The sequence below is a fragment of the Numida meleagris genome, chromosome 25, assembly GCF_002078875.1.
Source record: "Numida meleagris isolate 19003 breed g44 Domestic line chromosome 25, NumMel1.0, whole genome shotgun sequence".
Classification (NCBI taxonomy): domain Eukaryota; kingdom Metazoa; phylum Chordata; class Aves; order Galliformes; family Numididae; genus Numida; species Numida meleagris.
Genome location: NC_034433.1, coordinates 5,037,842 through 5,044,168, shown reverse-complemented (window position 1 = coordinate 5,044,168; position 6,327 = coordinate 5,037,842).

Here is a 6,327-nt window from a genome sequence, read left to right as displayed (position 1 = left end):
GGGATGGGATGGGGTGGGATGGGGTGGGATGGGATGGGGTGGGGTTGGGGACAGCCCAGTCCCTGCAATGCAGCGAGCCCAGCGCCGTGCAGGAAGTCATAAAAGCAAGCACTCATTGTAATGAAAATATTTCCATTCATGTAAAAGTTTTACAAAACCCCCAAGAAAATAATAATAATAATAATAATAATAATAATAATAATAATAATAATAATAATAATAATAATAATAATAAAATGATGACAATGAGGTCTGCCTCTTTTCGCCCCTTTTACTGAAGTGCACACCTTTTGCAACAAAAGCCTCCCCCGGCCTTCGGCAGCGCCATATGGCAACCAGAGCATATTAATTACCGTCGCTTTTTAATTAACAATTGCTTAATCTGAGCAGCAACATCTCCCTGACATCCCGACTTGCCGCTAACCCGCAATGCGTGCATCGTTCCTTTCCATTGATGCCCCCCACACACACACTACAGGCACGGGACCAGGGTTTTCTAATTAACACCTCCGAGCTCTGTAATTAACGCAACTAACAGCCTGATGGATGCCCAGAGTGCAGAGGGGACGGAGCTGTGGGTGCTAGGAGGAGGGATGTGGCATCTATGGGGCGGCTGCCCCCAGCCCCCACGCACATCAGTGGGAACGCTCCGCGGCCGCCCCAAATCCGAGGCAGCCGGGATTGCTCAGAGAATGGCTTTTTACCCTTTAATTAACACATAAACACATGGAAATGTGGAAAGGGGATTAAAAAAAAAAAGTCCGGGGGAGCTAAAATGAATCTAAAGCATTACTGGAAATTAGAAGAGATTTAAGGGACCGAGGATTGGCTAAGCCCGGGCACCGCTTTAATGGGATCACACCTCCAGGCACTTTCATCTCCCACTTTCATCTCGCTCCCAGCGACTCCTCCGGGCAGCACCGAGCGCTGCACATCACCCACGGGCTGCATCACCCGAGGGGTCAGGGCACGGCGCGATGGGGCAGCGCTCCCCCTCCCCAGGGACAAAGGGGGGGCGTCCCCAGAGGGTCCCCAACTGCTGGCTCATCCCGGTCCAGGCACACCTGGAGAAACAAGGATGCTCCAGCTGCACCCAGTGATGCTCCAGCTGCACCCAGTGATGCTCCAGCTGCACCCAACGATGCTCTGACCCCACCGGGGGTTCTGCCCCACAATCTGGGACCACCCAAGCCCCCTGGCACCATCAGGGCCGGGCACGTGGCTCCGTTCCACGTTTCCCTCCGTTGTGCTCTTGAAAAGATTAAAAAAAAAAAAAAAAAAAAGAGAGAGAGCCCCACTCCATCTCATTAAGAAAGTAAACACAAGAGCCGTCTAAGTGTCTAATTAAGCTTCTAATTAGTCCCTGCTTGTTACTAATGCAAATTAGATTACGCCGCTTAACTACAGCATGTCCACAACACCCTTGTTAATTGCGGCCTTTTGAAATTAAATTACTCCCTAATTAGCATATCAAAGCCATTGATTCGGAGCCAGGAAAGATGAGGGCAGGAGGAAGCCGAGCACCAAGTTTTGTTAATCAGGGACCTCTAATTAAATAGTGACTTGGTGCCTGAGCCCTGGTCAAACCGCTCAGGGGAACCCCAATGCCACCCATGGGCGCCCACCATGGGGCAGGGGTGGGAGCACCCCACACTGGGTACCCATGGGTGCTCGTGGGTGGGTGTGGGGTAACCTACAGGTGCTCATGGATGGGTTTGGGATCCCCTATAGGTGCTCCTGGATGGGTTTAGGGTGCCCCATAAATGTCCATGCAGGGAATTCGGAGTCCGCCACAAACGCTCACGGAGGGATTTGGGATCTCCCACAGGTGCTTGGGGACAGGTTTGGGATCCCCCATGGGTGCTCATGGATGGGTCTGGGATCTCCTACAGGTGCTCGTGGAGGGACTTGGAGTCCCAGCAAATGCTCATGAAAGGATTTGGCATCTCCCAGCGGTGCTTGTGGATGGGTTTGGGATCCCCTACAGGTGCTTGTAGATGGGTTCAGGGGCCCCTACAGGTGCTCATGGAAGGACTTGGAGTCCCTCACAAATGCTCACGGAAGGATTTGGGATCCCCTACAGGCGCTCACAGATGGATTTGAGGTCCCCTACAGTTGCTCACGGATGAGTCTGGGGTGCCCTGTAAGTACTCACGGAGGAATCTGGGATCCCCCACAGGTGCTCACGGATGGGTTTAGGGTCCCCTACGGATGCTCAGGGACAGAGAGAAGGTCTGGAGTCCCGAGTAAAGGTTTTGAGCCCAGAGTGATGGAGGGGCCCAAAAGCCACAGTGCTGGGACGGAGCAGAAACTCAGAGAGCACCAACACCGACACGGGGCACAGAACGGGGCTGGAGGGAGCAGAGCTCCACCGCAACCACCTGCAGCCCCTGTGCCCCACGCACCGAAGGGAACCGCGCTGCACAGCACCCCAAAGCCCCCAGCACCCCAAAGGCAGATGCCGGGTCCAACTGTGGGACCCCCACCCCAAACCCATCGCCAAGCGCCTTCGCTACGAGGAGAGCTACAACGAAGCCAGCGCCCATTTTTTTTTTTTTTTTCTCAGTTATTTAAATAAAGAACTGGGTCACTCGGGAAGTTAAATTTTATAACTTTTCCTCCTTTTTTTTTTTTTTTGTTTAAAGAGGTGGGAAGGTAAAAAAAAAAATAAAATAAAGGGACGAAGATTGGAAAAGTTTAATAGAGGGAGAAAAAGTCTATTAAAAAAAAAAATGCGGGCAGATCCGTCTCGGGGGATAGAGCTGAAATATTAAAGAAAGGAAAATCACTGCGGAGACAGAGGAGGAGAATGGAGCGGGGCGAGGGGAAGGAGCCTTTTAATTGAAAAGAGGGAGATTCAAATGAAATATCCAATATCCAGTGAAGAAAAGGAAGAAAGACGGACCACGGTCGCTCTGCGACGCCAGGAGATTGCTAAAGCGCCAAGTTTCTTTTCTCTCCCACTGTAAGTTATAGGAAAGGGAGAGCGAAAAAAGGGTATTTTGTACCGGAGGAACTGGAGAGAACAGGGGAGGAGGGGAGGGGAGGGGGGGGGAGCAAGTTTTATTCATTTATTTTATGAGATGAGTGAAAATAAGAAGAAGAAGGGCCGAGTTTTTATAATGTCACAGTGTTCGGAAGCAGCGGCAGAAGGGGAAGAGAGGGGGAAAGCAACTGGGAAGGGAAGGGCCGGCACAGCCGCCCGCCGCACCAGGCTCTCTCCCAACGAGATTCAATTAATTGATAACAAGAGGCATCAAATTAATTTCTCAAGGATGTTAGATTTTGATGAAGGCAAAAAAAAAAAAAAAAAATCTCTCTGATTTTAATCGGGGCGGCGTTTAAAAGGCATAAATGAATATCCCTTTCTAATCATCCAAGGCGCCGAGGAAGCACCAAGCGGTTAACGGGGAAATTCAAATCGTTTAATTAGGGGGGGTGGGGGGGCTTTGCTTTTAAGGAGCTTTATGAAGAAATTATTTGTAAAATGGTTTCTTTCAAGGCCCCCCCCCCCCCCACCCCCCGAAACACACGCACTTGTGAGCACACATCCCCGAGGTTCTCTGAATAGAGACCATTCCCGTCACAATCTAATTAACAAAAATGATAACGAATCGGATGGGGGGAAGAAGGAAAAAAAATCGCAGGGAACAACAACAGAAAACCCACTCCAAACTCCCAGGGGGAAAAAAAATTAAAGAAAAGCAACGGGAGGAAAACCCACGTGTCCCATACAGGATGAGGGCTGCATGGCGCTCAGCACCAGCGCACCGCTTCTGCAAAACCCCATTAAAATAATTAACAGCACCTCCCAGTGCTGCTCTCCAACAGGAAACAGCTGCGTGCAACGGGACCTGGCTGCATGCAACTGTGCACACGTGCATGGACACACACCAGTGCATGCACATGCCTGGGCACACGTGCACGAGTGCACATACATCTGTGCATGCGCACCTGTGCTGATGTGCATGGATAAACACTTCTGCTCACGTGCATGGACGCACACACCCACGCATGCATACCTGCACTGCACCGCAGCCCCAGCTGTGTCCCTGTGCCAGCACGTCCCACTGTCAGGATGCATTGCTGTGACACCAGCATCTTGCAAACTGTCACCCTGCAAATGCAGGCTGGGGCTTAAGCGTCTTCCTTCATGCACAACGCGTGTGCCTCTTTGCTCCCCATCACCAACACATGCGTGCAGCAGGGATATGCAGCAGCACCTGCCCGCAGCACACCACGCACGCACAGCGCAATGAGCAAATCCCTTCTCTCCCTCTGCACCTCAGCCCCCAGCACAGTGCCCAGCTGCAGCGAGGAAGAGGAGGGCAGCGGGGAGGTGTCCCAGGTCAGACCCAGGAGAAACACACCCGCTGCAGCCCCGTGAGCTGCAGAGAGCTACACGGTGGTTATTTCCACAGTGGGAAGAACTTGGATGCTGCGATTTTTGTCCCAGACTCGGTGATGTTTGTGCAAAAATTCACCCGGAGAACGCTCTTCCCAGTGCACCACCTGCTGCACAGCAATGCTTTCCACTGCAAGTCCAGTCTCCGTGCGGTTTCCATCCAGAAACTCTGCTGCTCATGAGGAGAGAGAAGACAAAAGGCAGCAGTGGGGCACAACTGTCCCTGAGCATCTCCTGCTCTGCAGCACGGCTACCGCGTCCCAGTCGCAGCAGCATGGCCGGGCTGGGCAGAGCATAGGGAACGTGTGCTGGGGGACTGCACCACCCAAGTGCTGCACGGTGCAGGCAGCGCTCCTGACAACGGGAGGACCCCGAGCCGCTCAGTGTCAGGGTGCGCAGGCACACAGCTCTGCACCCAGTGCCACCGGGCGTGCTGCTACGGGCAGCGCTGTGCCGTGCACACAGCGTCAGGTACATCCCTGCTGCAAAGTGCACGTGGCAAAGCGTGGGGGTTTCACTCCTACACCAGGGGGGTGGGGCACAGCGGGATCACTGCATGTGGGACCCCAGTGCCCACCCTGGGGTGTGTGGGAGCGGGCAGCCGTGGTGCCACTGCGCTGTCACTGCAGAGATGGGGCAGCGCTGTAGCCCCCACCTCTCCCAAAGCCGCATCCACCCCTGGAGCATGGGCAGGAGTGGGGTGGGAGATGGCCCTCCCTGGAACCGGTTTGCCCCCAAAGCCACTCGTGCTCCAGGCACTGGGCCGCACTGCTGGGAGTGTGTGGGGCAGCAGCAGGGCAGGGCACATCCCCCCTCCCCAGGGCACGTCCTGGCAAAGGGACACAGCACAAAGCACTGACTCCACCAGGGATGAGCCCCCTGGTGCCTCCCACACCCCGAGCCCTGCTGGGCAGCCGCTAACCCTAACCCTGCAAACAACTTCGAAGCTACTTGCAGAGGCGCTGCCCTTGCACAGGAGTGAGGATGGGGCTGTGCTCCACGTCACCTGCAGGGCCTATGCACTGTTTGATCCCACAGCCCTGAGCCTGACCCAGATTTCGGGCCACGGCTCTCCCTGCAGCCGGAGCCATTTGTGCGGGCTGCAGCCTACCAGCATCAAGGGGAAGGCTTCGAGGGATTCAGAAAGAGATCCCAAAAGCAGAATGTGCCACGTTAGGTATCAATAAAAACTGCCTGAAAAGGGGAAGTGCCCACAGCCCAAAGGGAGCGACCTTTGGGGACGGATCTGGAGAGCCCCGAGCTCCCCACCCCAGGGCAGCGGAGTTGAGCTGGGACCCGGTGCACGGAGCAGAGCGCTGCAGCACGGCTGACCCCAGCAGCACCGAAGCGCAAACCTCCACCTGCAGACACAACAACAGAGCAATGCAGGCTGCTGCGGGAGGGAAGCACGGCCCTAAATCCCAGCGTGGGTCTCCCCAGGCACACCTCACCCTGTGCAGGGGGGTGAGGGGTGCTTCCCCATTTCTCTTCCCCTTTGCAGCAGTTCTGATGGGCATGGCAGCTCCGTGCCATGCATCCCTCCTGGCCCAGCACACGGCACCGAAGCAGGACGAGGTGTGCTGTCCGCCCTCCATCGCCCATTTTCTCCCTGTTCCCACCTCGCACCTGCAGCCCAGGCCCACTCCCACTCCCACTCCCGCTGCAATCCCTGCGCACACATCTCCCAGTACGGCGCTCGTAAGGGCTGCGGCTTCGCCCCCACCCAAACCCATCTCAGCAGAAGTGGTTTTTGCAGCTGTGCCTGGACAGCACATTTTCAAAATCCCCTTTTCCTGCCACAGGAGCCAGAGGACCTTGTCCCCTAGGCACTTCATTTTCTCTCCCTGTCCCATCCCCAGGAAGGAGAAATCACCGCACTCATCTCCCAGCTCGGAGCTGTGCGCTGCTGCAGGGAACTGCCC